The sequence below is a fragment of the Canis lupus genome, chromosome 31 (genome assembly GCF_048164855.1).
Source record: "Canis lupus baileyi chromosome 31, mCanLup2.hap1, whole genome shotgun sequence".
In the NCBI taxonomy this organism is placed as follows: Eukaryota; Metazoa; Chordata; class Mammalia; order Carnivora; family Canidae; genus Canis; species Canis lupus.
The window spans coordinates 30,575,089-30,591,291 of record NC_132868.1 but is presented as its reverse complement, the minus strand read 5'-3'; positions in this window follow the sequence as shown (position 1 = coordinate 30,591,291).

Here is a 16,203-nt window from a genome sequence, read left to right as displayed (position 1 = left end):
CTTACTTTGTTGAGAGTTTTACTGTAAATGAATGTTAAACATTGTTAAAAACTCTGTCAGTAGGAAATTTTTGTTGTTGTTAGTATGATGAATTACACGGACTGATTTTTTCATTGTCAATCAACTTTTCCTTCCTCATATAACTCTATCTTGGCTTGATGTTTTATCTTTTAAAAATTGATGGATTTTTTGCCAGTATTTTAATTAAAGGTGTATGTTTTTGTTCATGATTAATCTTAGTCTGTAATTGTACTTCCCTTATGTCTCAGTACGTTTTTGATATTAGGATTATGATGACCTCATATAATAAATTGAGAATATTTCTTTTGTATTTTTCTAAAAGTAGTTTGGTGTGAAATAATTTAACTTCTTTTAACTTAAAATTTCTTTAGAAATAAACTGAGAACTTCATGAAAAAATAGCTAATATTAATGGATATGTGTTATCACTGTCTCACAGTGAATTTTTCACACTCATTGTGTTATGAAAACTACTGAAGAAATAAAGAAGAAAAAATAAATTAGAAAAAAGCAGGATTCATGAAAAAGTCCAAATTTATGTAATCATTTTAGGTAAGTGTATCCTAAGTAAGTGTATTAGGCTAGCATTTTCGGTAAGTGTATTAGGCTAGCAGTTTCTAATTTACCATGAGATAATGAAAGAAAGATATGCTCTTGGGACACCTTGGTGGCTCAGCAGTTGAGTGCCTGCCTTTGGCTCAGTGAGTGATCCTGGAGTCCCAGGATCTAGTCCCACATCAGGCTTCCTGCATGGAGCCTACTTCTCCCTCTGCCTGTGTCTCTGCCTCTATGTGTCTCTCTTGATTAAATTAATAAAATCTTAAAAAAAAAAAAAGATATGCACTTGACAAAAGATTGGTTAGTCTCAAACTAAATTCATTCTTCCCTATGATCCTTCTCTGGTAAGAAGCACTACCAGTTGAGCTTGGCCTTTTCAGCCAGATAATTTTACCACAACCCTAGTGGAATTGTTAACCAGAGTCAGATTTGGGTAATTCAGTTTGAATCACAAAAGGTAATAAAGCTCAAGTAGGTGTCTCCAAAAAAAAAAAAGAAAGAAAGAAAAGAGAAAAAAGAAAGAAAAGAAACCAGAAGGGAGTAATATCACCCAAAATAATAAAACATTAATTGGTTCTGATATGGATACACATATATATATGTCTATATATATATAATTTTTTTTTTTTTATATATATATAATTTATTTAATATAAGTGCTATGATGCCTAGTAGTAATTTGAAATAAAATGTAAACATTATTTCCCCTTTTATATTACTTTTTTAATGTGCATGGAATCAGCATATCTCAAAACAAGAGAGATGACAGATTTTTAAATTTTGGGTAAAACAACAGGTCATCTATTTTATCCTCCTGAAAGAAAAAAATGGCTTGTCCATAGCCCTTAATATATGACACAATAATCCATTCATGATCACAAATGAATCCTGATCATTTTGCTCTAATTCCAGCATTTTCTACCTCTTCCTTATTTTGTTAAACACAATTGAAAGTGAGAATAAAATCTAAAAGACATTTCAAGTGATAAAAGCAGTTGTTAATTCCCTAAATTCAATAAATATTTGTGCATATGAGCTATGGAGAAACATGTCCGGGTGGCAGCATTTCTTTAAACTTCCCAAACCTGCATAATGTTATTGTTAATAATACATGACATACATAGGGGTGATGACAAATGATAAAAGGAACAGAACACATATGGTAAAAATAATTCATATTTCCTCTTGATGTGTTCTACTTCTCCTTGATTTCAATACGTAAAACTAGTTGATGAGAAGAATTTTAATTCTATTTTTTAAAATTTTTTATTTATTTATGATAGTCACAGAGAGAGAGAGAGAGAGGCAGAGACATAGGCAGAGGGAGAAGCAGGATCCACGCACCGGGAGCCCGACATGGGATTTGATCCTGGGTCTCCAGGATCATGCCCTGGGCCAAAGGCAGGGGCCATACCTCTGCGCCACCCAGGGATCCCAAGTTTTAATTCTATTCAACACTGTAAGATATAAAATGTCAGGGTAGCAAGATCTCTCCCTCCCTATTATCAGTTTGATTTCTCTTGAGTCAGTGCTGTTTTATGTTCCTGTTCAATACTTGCTCTTGAGGAGTTCTTTCCATGTTATCTTTCAATTTTATAATAAAAGAGCAGATGTTTTCTAAAAGTGGTATTCACATGATTGAATTTATTGTAATAGTAGAAAAAAGGTGTGGCTACCACCTGAAGCCTTGTTCTTAGAAATGTGCACTCTGACACAGATGCTGTACTTTTAAAGAAAAAAAAAAAAAGTAGTAAGTCATTACCATAGTCATTGCAGGCATTATACAAAAGTTGTACTTCAAAATGTAAACCGTGCGGGTGCAACTAGATGCTAATGAGTAGTATCTACAAAGGTTAAATATAAATACATATAATTATAGCTTTTTTGTGACAAGAAATTATTACTTTCTTTCTTACCCGCAAGACATATCTCTAAAATAACAAACTGAAATGAAAGTATATTTATTCTGCAATCATAACAGGACTAGGAAATGTACAATTATGGTTAAGTGTTTGGAACATTTTGAATATGCATTGCTACTGCCTGTAGATAGGATTATTTTTTTCAACCAATGAAGTTCTGTATAATACTATATATGAATTTTGAAATTTTAAGCTGATGCTGAAAGAAAATATGTATCTTTTGTGTTATGTCAAATCTGTAATGTGATCAGTGCAGTCTTAGAAAAAGTCATCTAGTATTAAGGTAAAATCATAATGAGATATTTTGAAGCAAGACTGACAGAGTAAAAGTATACGTATTCTATAGATAAATTATGAATTAATTCTTCCCTGAGTAGTACATGTAATATGTAATTTAATATAATATTAGCATTCCTGTGGAATGAGGGATCCTTATAAAATTATGAATATTGGAGCAGCCCGGGTGGCTCAGCAGTTTAGCGTTGCCTTCAGCCCAGGGCATGATCCTGGAGTCCCAGGATCAAGTCCCACATCAGGCTCCCTGCATGGAGCCTGCTTCTCTCTCTGCCTGTGTCTCTGCCTCTCTCTCTGTGTGTCTCTCATGAATAAATAAATAAAATCTTTAAAAAAAAGCCTTTAAAAACTATGAATATTGGATTTATTGTATAATTACCACTAATAAAAACCCATATAGACATTTGCATAAACACAATGATTTGAGAAAATTAAAAAGTTATGAAAGATTAAAATGTAAAATAAATTTGTTTTATTTCTCTCACATTTATTTATCACCATAACAGTTTTGATAAAGTAATTTTATTCTATAAATCTAATTTTAGTAGATATTTTTGAAGGCCATAAGAGATCAGTACCTAATAGCAGCTTCCATGAAAAGTAAAGTAAAACGTTAGAATTGAGGGGTAATCTCGAATAATTAAATTCTGCTAATCATTTTTAAGTACCATGAAAATAGGACAATTATTGTTCAGGAGATATATGCAGCATGATCATTTAATTTGGTTTGGGCTTACTTTTTTTCAGGTAAGTGTAATGTATTCAAAAGACAAATTTCTCTAAAATTGTTCCATTTTCTGAATTCGTAATTTAAGATGTATCATTTTCTTTAAAACAAAAGAAAAGTAAATCTAAACCAGCTTAAATTCCTAGCAAGGATTACAAGGCACTATAAAATTTGGTTCCCTGAAAACTCTCTGGTCTCTTTGCCATTCACTTTCTCCAGCTGTACCTCTTTGTTCGCTTTGCTCTTCTTTGAAGCCAGCAAGTTTGTTTCTGCTTGTATGTTCTGTGTGTGTATCTCCAGCAGTGAAGACATGTGTAACAAATGGCTGTGATAACAGGAGAACAGAAGGGAAGTTGGTGTGGCTACAATATCCTAGTTGTAATATAATACTACAATTTTGCAAGGAATTTCTATTGGATGAAAATAAGGACACAACACATACCTCTCAATATTATTTCCCAAAACTGCTTGTGAACCTAAAATTATCTCAAAATAAAAAGTTTAGTTAAGAATAAATGAATGTGGCAGCCTGGTGGCTCAGTAGTTTAGCGTCGCCTTCAGCCCAGGGCGTGATCCTGGAGACCTGGGATGGACTCCCATGTCGGGCTTCCTGCATGGAGCCTGCTTCTCCCTCTGCCTGTGTCTCTGCCTCTCTCTATCTGTTTCTCGGATAAATAAATAAAATATTTTTTTAAAAAATGAATGAAACTAATCGGGAACAAACAACTATCTGGATCAAGGTCTAATAATGTAAACAACAGTTGTCATTTTATTCAATACAAATTTAGAAGGCATCTATAGGAAATGCCCTTATGCTCTATGCTAGTTGATAATATGATTTTACAATATTTACAGGACGCTCCTACTTGCAAGTATAATTTCAAGATATTGTAAGATAAAATGATATTTTTTAAAAAAGATTTATTTGCTAAAAAATAAATAAAAAATAAAGATTTATTTGTTTTAGAGAGAGAGAGAGCAGGGGAGGGGCAGAGGGAGAGATTCTTCAAGCAGAATCCCCACTGAGTGCAGAGCTGGATGCAGGACACAACCCTGAGATCATGATATGGGCTGAAAACCAAGGTTCAGATGCTTAACTGACTGACTCAGACAGGCGCCTCGATAAAAATGTTAGTTTATGTAATGATAATAGTATCACTATAACTGTAACATGTAAAGTTTTTTATAGGCAATATACATTCTGTATATAGGATGAATTAGTGTTTATCAAGTAACTCCACAGGATAATAGTTCTCATTTTTTAGTAGACCAAATGAATAATGATGTGAGATCAATGTCAAAAGAAACATCTAAGTGAATTATTCCAAAACCAACTTACACTAAGAATTCTACAAAGTAGTTCTCATTTTAAATTATAAAACCAAGGATGAAAGAGCAAAAATATTCCTAATTTTCCTAAAAGCATGTAACAGTTGACAATAAGGAGTAAGTTTATCTTATTATCTCACATTGACAAGTACTCTGATATAATAGCAATAAAAACTTTAATAGCAACAGTTCTTGCAGTATACTTTACCAACAGTTACTAGGAAGGCTACAAAAATAAGTCTTGCACTCAGCCTGTTTTATGACTCTTGGATAGAAAGCATTCAACATTCACTGATAGGCGCTATCACATTTTTAACCAAAGAAATGACAAAGAATCATTTCAATGTAAATGTACTGCAAATAATACACTTCACTTTCACATTTACATTAAATAATACTATGTTAGAAACAAAGGGATTAATTCAATATTAACTAGTTAATATGTAACAAGGTTCAAAGATGCTGGAGAGTCACTGAAAATTGATCTCCAAGTCAGAGTAGCTGCACGACTGACTTCGGCTTTAGGGAATCTTTGGTTTTCTCCCACCATCTCTGTTACTCTAGAGGTTCCTGAAAACAGTGGGTATGTTGGTACTATTCTGCAAGTCTATGTTCAGACAAATTGCTGGATAGATCATACGTTCAACATTATATTCTTACTTCAGTGTTTGGGACTTTCTATCTCTTGTCTACATACTTCAGGAAAAATTTCTTTTGAAAAAAATTAAAAGTAAGTTTTAAAAAACAGAAAGACTAGAGTTAAACATTATTTTCTTCAGAACCTGCGAAACAGGGATCCCTGGGTGGTGCAGCGGTTTGGCGCCTGCCTTTGGCCCAGGGCGCGATACGGGATCGAATCCCACGTCGGGCTCCCGGTGATTGGAGCTTGCTTCTCCCTCTGTCTGTGTCTCTGCCTCTCTCTCTCTCTCTCTCTCTCTCTCTCTCTCTCTAGGACTATCATAAATTAAAAAACAAACAAAAAACAAAAAAAACTGCGAAACATTGATCTATTAACTTCTGGCTTCAAATCCATACTGATTTTCTCTCTTAAGGACTACTACAATGATTTGTGCTGATAATAATGGTTTCTTTTTTTTTAAGTATTTTATTTATTTATTCATGAGAGACACACAGAGAGAGGCAGAGACACAGGCAGAGGGAGAAGCAGGTTCCCTGCAGGGAGCCCGATGCAGGACCTAGTCCCAGGACCCCAGGATGACAGCCAGAACCAAAGGCAGATGCTCAACCACTGAGCCATCCAGGTGTCCCAAAAAGGCAAATATTCTATGTGACTATAATTTTGTCCTCACAGACTCCCAGGAACAGTCTCATGAGACAATTATTTCTTGATTATTCTTCTAGGACACTAAACTAAAAAACAATAATCTGCTTAAGTCCCGGCTCCACACACAATTCTCCATTAGTATCCCACAGGCCACACTTGAAGAATTGTTGTCATAGAGAAAATAAGCATTGGCCAGATCATAAATACATACTAAATCCAAGAACCTGTCCAAAAAAGTGTATTTCATTTGGAACAGTAGCTAATTAAATGTTGTCATCCTATTAAATTTATTATAATCATTTATATTCTTCAAGATCCACCGATGTTCAAATTATAGAATTTGGAAGGTAGCAGAAATCATTATGCTACTAAAACACTTCGAAATTTTGCTACTGGTGCTTGATTTTGATAGCCCTCAGGGTCACAGGATTGCTTTCATTTCATTTTTTAGTACGAAAAGAGTTCCAAGGATCTTGGCTTGCCAAATTTTCCACCGTATTTCCAAATATGTAGATCTGGAAGCCACTGTGAAAATCTGTTCAGATTTAAGTCTTACTGGATCTGTTAAAAGTACATATTGCCTAAAATTAGTGATCTACCATAAACTTCCACTCTGACTAGTGCACCACAATTGCTTTCTGGGTCGTCAAAACACAGATGTACCACAGTTTATTTATCCATTCATCTATTGAAAAGCATGTTGTTAGATTCTGATGTTTGGTGGTTGTAATTAAAGCTGCATATTGGCATCCCTGGGTGTGGCGCAGCGGTTTGGCGCCTGCCTTTGGCCCAGGGCGCGATCCTGGAGACCCGGGATCGAATCCCACGTCAGGCTCCCGGTGCATGGAGCCTGCTTCTCCCTCTGCCTATGTCTCTGCCTCTCTCTCTCTCTCTCTCTCTGTGACTATCATAAATAAATAAAAATTAAAAAAAAATAAAGCTGCATTAACATTCACTTGCAGGTTTTATGTGGAATAAGTTTTCCCATGATTTGGGTGAATATTTAGGAGTATGGTTGTTGTTGAATGTAAGAATGCTTAGTTTTGTAAGAAACTGCTAAAAAAACCTTTTGGAATGACTTTATCATTTTGCTTTTTTTTTTTTTTTTTTGCCAGCAATGAATTGGCCTTGTGGCTCCATTTCCTCATATTATTTGTGAGTTTTAAGCCATTCTAGTAAGTATGTAGTGGTATCTTATTTTGTTTTGATTTGCATTTTCCCAGGAATGAGTATAGTAATTTACCACATATGTAGCTTGGGAATATTTTCAACCACTCTGTGTCCTGTCTTATTATTCTCTTAACAATGTATTTCAGATATTGGAAGTTTTTTATTTAAAAAATTCCTACCCACCAATTTTTTACCTTTAGGGACCATCCCTTTGGTTTTACTTAAAAACTCATCAACAAACTCAAGGCTATATATATTTCCTAATGTTTTCTTCTAGAAGTATTACAGTTTTATGTTTTTTGTTTAGGGATATCATCCATTTTTATTTCATTTCTGTGTTAAATGTATTTTTGCCCAGGCTTATCCTTTTCCATAAGGACAACCAATTGTTCCATCAACATCCACTGGGAAAAAAACCAAAACTGTCTTTTCTACACTCAACTGCCTGTGTGTGTCAAATACCAATTGGATTTATTTGTATGGATCTATTTTTGAATTCTATTCTATTATCTTGACTTGTGTGCCTATTTTTTATATATTTTATATTTTATTTTTTTTCTGTGTGCCTATTCTTTCATAATACCACACTGTCTTGATTATTACAGTAGCCTTAGAGTTAACTCTTGACTTTGTGTAGATTTAGTCCTCTGATTTTATTCTTCTTTGGTGTTCTAGGTCTTTTGCCTTTACATGGACAATTTCTTAGAGAGGTTTTTGATATCTATAAAATAGTTTTCAAAGATTTTGATAAGATTTGTATTTAATCGAAGTAAGTGGAGAAAAACTTACACTTTAATAACTGTCTTCCAATCCATGAACATTCAATACTTCTTCATTTGATTAACTTCATGGATTTCCTTCATTGTTTTATCGTTCTCCACATACAGACCATGTACATATTTTGTTACTTGTACCTAAGTACTGTTTTGATGCTATTACAAATGGTATTGAGATTTAATTTTAAATTTCAATTACTCATTGCTGATATGTAGGAAAATAATTGACTTTAGGTATATACAAAAATATAACCTTATATCCTTACTACACTTACTACACTGCTTATTACTTTCAGAAGTTGTTTGTTTGTTTACTAGATAATTTCGAGTTTCCTACTAGACAATCAGGTTAGATATGAATAAAGACAAGTTTTCTTGTTATAAAATAAAAGTATACCATATATATTTTATATATATATATATATATATATATATATATATATATATATATATACACACACACAAACACTTCTGGGGTCTTATTGAACTATTTAAGATTTCCAGTACAATAAACAGGAGTCACTAAAAGATATCCTTGCCTTTTCCTGATATTTGGGGGAAGCACTAAGACACTCTCACAATTAAGGATCATATTAGCTGTAAGTATAGCTGTGTATTGTATATTGCTTTTATTTGGTTAAGTAGGTTCTCTTTCCTATTTTTTACCTTTTATTGTGAATTGGTATCTAAATGTGTTGAAATGACTTTTCTGCAGCTAATAATATTATTATAATATTAAATTTTACATGTTTTTTAGTCTGTTCATATCATGAAAATCAGTGATTGATCTATAAATTTAAAATCAGCCTTGCTTTCTTGGAATATATCATACATCATATTTTTTTTTATATTGCTGAATTGATTTCCCTATATTTTGAAAGGATTTTTGCATATTTGTTCATGAGAGACATTGGTTTGTAGTTTCCTTTTTCTGTAATGCATTTATTTTGTTTGGTATTAGGATAATGTTGACATTACAGAAAGAGTTAGTTAGTGTTAACTCTGCTCCTATTTTCTGAATGTGATTATGGAGAACAAGTATCCAATCATCCTTAGAAGTTTTGTAGACTTCACCAGAAAATCATCTGAACCCACTGTTTTATATTTCGGTATGTCATTAATTATTGATTGTATTTCTTTAACAGATACACATGTATGCAGATTATTTCTCTCCTTATGTAGCTTTTGGTAGCTTGTGGCTTTCATGAAATTAGTTCATCTAAATTATAAAATTTCTAAACATAGTGCTATTTATAATACTCCTTTAGTGTCCTCTTAATGCCCATGGGATCATTTGTGATATTGGTAAATTTTACCTTTATTTTTCTTGGTTACTATGGCTAGATGTTTATCAAGTTTTTTTGTTTTTTTTTTGATCTTTTGAAAGAACTAATTTTTGGTTTCACCAATTTTTTTCTCTGTTGTTTTTCTGCTTTCAAATTTAGATTTCTGTCCTAATTGTTATTTTTGTTATTCTGCTTCTTTTAGGCCTAATTTGTCCTTTTCTAGTACTCTGGTTATTTATTTAAGAGGTTTCTTCTTTTCTACTATATGCATGAAAATGAACAATACAAGGTCATAAACACTACTTTTGTTTTTTTTGGTTTACCCCAATAAACAAAAAAGTAAGCTGAGTCTGAGAAAATGGGTCTTTCTATCATTATTTGTACTATACTGAACTGTCTGGATTGAAATAAAGTAACCATTTCTAAATTAAAATATATTTTATAAATAACATTTTAGAATATACCTAAAAAAAACCTCATATTTTTCTTTTAAATTCCATAAGGTGTGTTTAATACTCATGAGGTGATCTATTTTTGTAAATATTTTGGGTGAACTTAAAAATAAGTGTATTCTGATGTTGGAGTATTCTATAAATGTCAATTGTAGTGTGTTGATTTACAATGCTATTCATGCCTGCTATATAATTACAAATTTTCTGCCTGTTTGTTATATCAATTTGTGACAGAAGGGTGTTGGAAGTTTCCAATCACCATAGGGAATTCTATATTTCTTTAGTTTCTATCAGAGTTTTTTCTTCATGTGGCATCCTTCTTAGATGCATATTTGCTTTAAATTATGTCTTCTTAGAGTCACCGTTTCATCATTATTTAATGTTTCTTCTATCAAGACAAATATACCTTTGATTCATTTCATCTGAACTCTGTTTTGTCTGGAATTAATGTAGTTAGTTATTACAGGTTTCTTTGATTAGTTTTAGCAAGATGGTTTTTACTCAACCCTCTATTATTAATCTGAGCATTTGATTTAAAGTGAGTTTCTAAAAGACAACAAATACTTATGTTTTCTTAATGCACTTTTTAAAAAAGATTTTATTTATTTATTCATGAGAGACACATGGAATGAGACAGCGACAGAGACACAGGCAGAGGGAGAAGCAAGTTCCATGCAGGGAGCCGGACATGGGACTGGATCCCAGGACTCCAGGATCATGCCCTGGGTCGAAGGCAGGCTCTAAACCACTGAGCCACCCAGGGATCCCCACTTAATGCACTTTTTTTAAGTTGGATCATTATATAACCACATTTAAAGTAATTATTGAGAACTCCACTTTTAACTCTGACATGTAAAGAGTTTGAACGTTGTTACTACTTCACTTAATAATAATTAAAAAAAAAAAAGCTGAGCAAACAATATCAATTACATTTGTTGGATCTACTAGGGAACTAAGGTTATAGAGCAAAATGCCACCATAATACTGGAAAGACAGATTAACTCTGAGTATCCCAGCAGATTAAAATACATCAAATAGATCCCTCCAGCCAGGAACTGCAGGAGCATTTACTAGGTAAATTTTGAAGAGTCAATAGAAGCCAAGTGTGAATTAATATGAGAATGAGAAAGTGCAGCCTTAGGATACTCAAGAGTTTTGAGAGTGTTACCAGGAGGAACTCCTCCACATAAACAGCCAGCCATTTCCCCTCATAGCTCTGGCAGGGGGAAAGGAAAACTGATCACTGTGAAATATGCTCATAGTGTTCTCCCTCAGAAAGGCCTACTCTCCATTGGAAAAGACTTTAACTCAGTGTGATCTGACACAGAGGAAAGGCATTTTCCTCACTGCAGCTCCCTTTAACTTTCTTGCTTTACAGAACAGGGTAGGGGATGTAGGAAACACAGTCCAGGGAATATGATAGATTTAGTCATCGGATTACAGAATGCTTCTCCTTGTCCATATCTTATCACCTGCCAGGACGGCTCCAGTATAACCACAGTGGATTTCAGTAAAGACAGTTCAAGAAAGATTCCCTCTTAAAAGAAATATTTAGTGAAGCTCAAAAACAACAGGAAAGACAAAAGAAAATAAAAGGAATATAAAGATGTTTGAAATCCTTGGCACTTATAACTACAGAAAACATACTTACTGCAAAGCCTAACCAGAGTAACATAAATCTTCACGCTAAATACTTATTTTCCTCAGTTGCTATTATCTTACACAGAAAATCCAGCTTTCAACAACAACAACAACAAAAAATTAAAAGTGATGCTAAAAACCAAGAAAAAGCATAGTTTGAAGAGATACAGGAAGCATGACAGCTAGTCTCATATATGACACTGATTTTGGAATTATCAGATAAGTAATTAAAAAAAACTATGGTTAATAAGAAAGCTGATGAAGAAAATATACAAAATCTAAGGATAAGTGGGTAAACCAAGCAGGAAGATAAAAACTAAGAAAAAAAAATGCTAGATATAAAAAACACTGCAACACAAATGATGAATGCCTTTAATGGGCCCCTCAATAGACCAAAGTAAGAAAATAATCACAAACTTAAAGATATGTCTCAGAAACTTTACAAATTGAAATGTAAAGAGAAACAAAAAGAATTAAACATTTAAGGAACTGTAGGACATTTAAAAGGTAACGGGCAGCCCAGGTGGCTCAGTGGTTTAGTGACGCCTTCAGCCCAGGGCCTGATCCTGGAGACCCGGGATCGAGTCCCATGTCGGGCTCCCTGCCCAGAGCCTGCTTCTCCCTCTGCCTGTCTCTGCCTCTGTGTGTGTGTGTGTGTGTGTGTGTGTGTGTTTCTCATGAATAAATAAATAAAATATTAAAAAAAATAAAATGTAACAATTGTAACTAGAATATCAGAAGAAAGTATGAAGCAAAAGGAACATTTAAAGTAATGCTAGCTGACACCTCTCCCAAATTAGTAACAGACATCAAACAACAAATCCAGAAAGCTCAGACAATGTCAAGCAAACAAATCTAAAAAAAAAAAAAAATCAGCACAAAGGCATATCATAATACCACTGCCAGTGAAAGAAATAAATTCTTGAAAACATGTTCTTCCTCAAAAGAGCAAAGATAGGAATTAGAGTGGGTTTCTAATCAGAAGCCACTCAAGCAAAGAGAGAATGGAGCAAATTATTTAAAGAGTTGAAAGAAAGCACACACAAACACTCAACCTAGAATTTTATATCCAGTGAAATTATCTTTCAAAAGTGAAAGACACAAATAAAAAAAAAGTGAATGAGAAGTAAAGATTTTCTCAGACAAAAAAAGACAAAAAACCTAAGATAACTCATCACCAGAAGACCTGCCCTGCAACAAATGAGGAATGACACTTCTCAGAGAAAAGGAAAACAAGTTCAGAAACTTTTATTTACATAAAGAAAGTGCACTGAAGAAGTAACAGATTAAGGGTAAAATAAAATATTTTATCTTACTGTTGATTGATCTAAAGTGATTATTAATAGAATTGAAATAACATCTACCATAATTCATAACTATTCACTATTCACTGCATTTGCAAACATATGATGTTCCTATAGGGGAAAATCCACAATAATTTAGGGGCCATACTAAGCCTGGTTGATGATGTCATTCAGTTCAACTGTATCCTCTTTGCCAGAAGCATGAAGAAATTTTTCCCCAAATTTTGTGAGAACCATAGGACCTGGAGCTTAGACTCACAAAAACATGAATCACTTATGTCAACATGCATGTATGTGGTTCTAGTTATTTCAACCATAAAAAATGCTAGGGTGGTGCTTTCAATTTTTATTTTATATACTTCTAAACTGCTTGATCTTTCAAAATATATTATCTATACTTAAAAACACATTTAAAGACAATGGCAAGGAAAGGGCATTTATTTACCTAAAATTAAAGCCTCAATCAGGAACTTCTTTTGTTAAATAGACTCTTACATGAGAACAGATACTGGGTCAATCTGATATAATCTGTGTTTCCAGCTCCTGACATAGGGAATACACAATATATAATTGACAAATACTTTTAGAATACATGAAACCTTCAGGAGCAACCTTCAGGGATTTTATCAGAAACCATCAATACAAACCACCACTGGAGGCCATCATTTTCTATTGATGAGCCATTATTGCTCAGTAGCCTCCAGCTATCTCTTCAATACTGACATGAACTATGTTAATGAGGAAAGCATAAAAATTACCAATATTTCTACTAAACTTCTTTGAAGGAAACTTTACTGGATTAGGCCCCCAGAAAGATGTAATGGCAACATAAATGATTTAAAGAAATCTTGAAGCACAAGTCATCTTTCAGATTATCAGTAGAGAATGTGATCCTGTCTGAAAAAGATGACTACAATACGCTAGAATAAATTATTTTCTCCTGAAATATTTTCCCTTTCTCTCTCTCTTCCTTCCTACTTCCTAGTCACAGTTCTCTGGAATACCTAAAATCTGTTTTTCGTCATAACTGACTTTCTACTAACTATTCTGACTGACTGCTTTATTCAGGTAAAATTCATGATGAAGGGAAATTATTCATGTAAGTTAAAGAAAGTAATGCCAGATTGCAAGAAGTTTTATATACAACAGAATAAAACACAATTTAATTAGAAACAAAAAGTCTGTTTCCTAGGACTGCAGTCAAGTAAAGTTTTGAATTTAGGGGCCAGATGGTTGTGTAAAATAGAACATATTTTAGATTCTTTGGTAGCAGCGAAGTAGACTTAAATCAACTGGATGAGAGGTTCACTTTAATCAGGTCAACCAACAGTTGTTACATTAAAGCTGATTGAATTTCAGAAACTCAGTGAAATAAAACAAGTAATTCCCAAATTCCAACCTTTTACTGAGATAATGCATACAACTTATTTCTCATTTTTCTGTTTAAAGATTTGCTTATGTTACAGAAATTTACTCAATGTTTTACAAAAATAAAAGTCTAGGACACCTGGGTGGCTCAGTGGTTGAGTGTCTGCCTTTGGCTCAGATCAGGGTCTTGGGATTGAGTCCTGTATCAGGCTCCCTTGCAGGAAATCTGCTTCTCCCTCTGCCTATGTCTCTGCCTCTCTCTGTCTCTCTCATGAATAAATAAAAATCTAAAAAAAAAATAAATAATTAACATTAAACAGATAAAGAACTTAGGATTTGACTTCAAAGTCATTCGGAAACATACTAAAATTCTTAAAATATTTCTCATTAAAACCTTTGAACTTTAAAAATTAGTGCCTTGCTTCCTCTGATCTTGAGTTTATCCATGACATTGGCAATGTGACTAAATGATTGTTGAGAATTCTCTCTATTTAATGTTTTCTCACTATCAGTTATCATGCCAGAAGGAACAATTACATTATTCATTTGCTCATTCATTCAGCTGATATGTACTGAGCAGCTATATGCAAAAGAAACTCTTTGAGAGGTAAGAATGCAGAGAGAAAAAACATATGAAATCCTTTCTCTCATGGTACCTACATTTGATTGTGGGTAAAAAGGCAGATAATACAGAAATGTGTGAGTCGTAATAAGTGTGAGTCGTTAAAATATAATATAAAAGACTAGAGAGCTTTAAAGAAGTGATATGGGCAGCAAGGGTGGCTCAGCGGTTTAGCACCACCTTCAGCCCAGGGTGTGATCCTGGAGACCCTGGATCCAGTCCCACTTCAGGATCCTGCATGGAGCCTGCTTCTCCCTCTGCCTGTGTCTGTGTCTCTCTCTGTCTCTCATGAATAAATAAATAAAATCTTTAAAAAAACAAAGAAGTGATATTTTCTATAAAAGAAGAAAATATGTGAGAGAGCAAAAGGGAATAGGAGTAGGGGAGGAGATAAATTTTTAATGAGGTTGTCTTGGAGGGGACATGAAAGAATTAGCTGCCAATGTGATTGGCAATAGTTTTCATTTCTTTAAATTACTGAGTTTTGTTTTGAAGGTTTGAAGAATATCATTTTAGATGTTTGTGTGATGTAGATATTTCAGAGAGTTTGCAATAGTAAGAGAAATAATAGGATAAATGGATGAATTTTTGAGCACAGGAGGGATAATATCTGTTATAATTGGATTCAAAATGTAAAATCTGGATGGATATACAGGTAAATTACTCTATTTTTGTTCAATTTTCTGTTTGTGAATATAGAGGACAGTTATGCTAGAACTAATTAAAATAGTAGTAAGATGAAAATAGTAAAACAGTAGTAAGATTAAAAGGTTGAGATATGAGATTGAAAATGTTTGAAATAACTGACTAGGAAAATCTGGAAATACTAAAAGAAGGATAATTGACGTCTGACTTGGGGAACTTGAATTTAGAGCATCATCACCAATCAGTTGATTTGTCAACGACTTCCTCTTCCCCTTCCCTCAATTTTTCTGACCTTCTCTCCCACAAGAAAAATTCCACCCATCTAGAAAACAAGAGTAAAATATTTCAATAATATATCTTTGAACTTATAGTTAATTGATAAATATTTTACTACAAGCTACATGTAAAACATAACATGTGCCATATGTGGCATATACACATGTGTGTCAAAATCTTTGCTGTAAGGAAGCTACTTCACATGTTTTAAAATATATATAGTATAGAAAAAAGTTTTGCTTGAAGTATATTTAGTTAATAAAGGGGCTGAAAAAATATTTTCAATATAGGGCAATTATATTTCCTCTATCAACTATAGTTTAGGAGCATACTATTGAACAATAAGGAATTATTTTCAGATTTTGCAACAAAATAATCCCACTATTTTGTTTTTTTTAATGATTTTATTTATTCATAGAGACACAGAGAGAGAGAGAGAGAGAGAGAGAGAGGTAGAGACACAGGCAGAGGGAGAAGCAGGCTCCGTCCGTGCAGGGAGCCCGACGTGGGTCTCCAGGATCACACCCC